Raw genomic sequence first — 1705 nt, 5'->3', positions numbered from 1 at the left:
GAGGGGGTGGGGTGGATTGGGGGGAGGGGTGGGGGAACAGTAGGTTAAGTGTGGTGACATGGAAAACCACTTAACAGAACAACAGGTTAGGGACCTGTCTATCAAAGGAGAACAATACGTTAAGTACCTGAGTATGTACCTGCTCCTGATGTAAGCAAGCCGCACTAACATAATGCACCAACACCTGCTTCCTTTCACACTGAAAATGTACCTAAGGACCTGTTGGGGGAGTGGGAGGGGTGACAATAGATAAAGTGAGGTGACATGGAAAACCACTTAACAGAACAATAGGTTAAATACATGTTATTCAAAGGAGAACAATGGTTAAGTAACTGACAATTGAAGAAGAACAATAGGTGTGTCCCACAGTGCATACCTTCCCCTGATGTAGGCAACCCGCACTAACAAAATGCACTAGCTCTCTCCTGGTCACACTACTGTAGGCTAATTGATTAAATTGATCAGTTAATCTGCCTATTGTTTCGCTGGGTGATGTATGACCCATGATGGGTGATTTATGACCCCCTGAATATAATTAGTCCTTCTGATGTAAGGAAATATTATTGTTATTATTATTATTATTATTATTATTACCATTAAGCATCAGATTGAGGAGGGGAAGCAACATATACTTGCGTGGCTCGTTTTCCCATTTAGAAAGTGCCGCATACCATTGTGGAACAGTGAGGCTTTGTGCCAGCGATGTGTGGTTGGAGATGTAAAGTTTACGAAGAAATTCACGGACGTCACTCGCACTGAAAATGTACATAAGGCCTGTTTAAAACTGAGTCTGAAGAATACTACAAGGGGGGAAATGTAAGTAGTATGTTTACGTCAGCCTCGACTGTTCTGTCTGAACAATGACATAGGACACGGTTGGTTCTGTAAAAAAACTTGGTACATAGCAAGTAAATGAATGAGCAAACACAAATTATAATATATTACGAACTTGGAATTGTTGTTGTTATGCTCTTCAGTCCTGAGACTGGTTTGATGTAGCTCTCCATGCTACTCTATCCTGTGCAAGCTCCTTCATTTCCCAGTACCTACTGCAGCCTACATCCTTCTGAATCTGCTTGCTGTATTCACCTCTTGGTCTCCCTCTACGATTTTTACCCTCCACGCTGCCCTCCAATGCTAAATTTGTGATTCCTTGATGCCTCAGAACATGTCCTACCAACCGATCCCTTCTTCTAGTCAAGTTGTGCCACAAACATCTCTCTGCCTCTTGATGGCTGGGTGTTGTGTGATGTCCTTAGGTTAGTTAGGTTTAAGTAGTTCTACGTTCTAGGGGACTGATGACCTAAGATGTTAAGTCCCATAGTGCTCAGAGCCATTCGAACCAACAAACTTCTCTTCTCCCCAATTCTATTCAATACCTCCTCATTAGCTACGTGATCTACCCACCTAATATTCAACATTCTTCTGTAGCACCACATTTCGAAAGCTTCTATTCGCTTCTTGTCCAAACTATTTGTCGTCCATGTTTTACTTCCATATGTGACTACACTCAATACAAATACTTTCAGAACCGACTGCCTGACACTTAAATCTATATTCGATGTTAACAAATTTCTCTTTTTCAGAAATGCTTTCCGTCCCATTGCCAGTTTACATTTTATATCCTCTCTACTTCGACCATCGTCAGTTATTTTGCTCCCCAAATAGCAAAACTCCTTTACTACTTTAAGTGTCTCATTTCCTA

Source organism: Schistocerca gregaria, chromosome 5 (assembly GCF_023897955.1).
Source record: "Schistocerca gregaria isolate iqSchGreg1 chromosome 5, iqSchGreg1.2, whole genome shotgun sequence".
In the NCBI taxonomy this organism is placed as follows: Eukaryota; Metazoa; Arthropoda; class Insecta; order Orthoptera; family Acrididae; genus Schistocerca; species Schistocerca gregaria.
The sequence above is the reverse complement of the archived record's forward strand: the minus strand, read 5'-3'. Positions refer to the sequence as shown.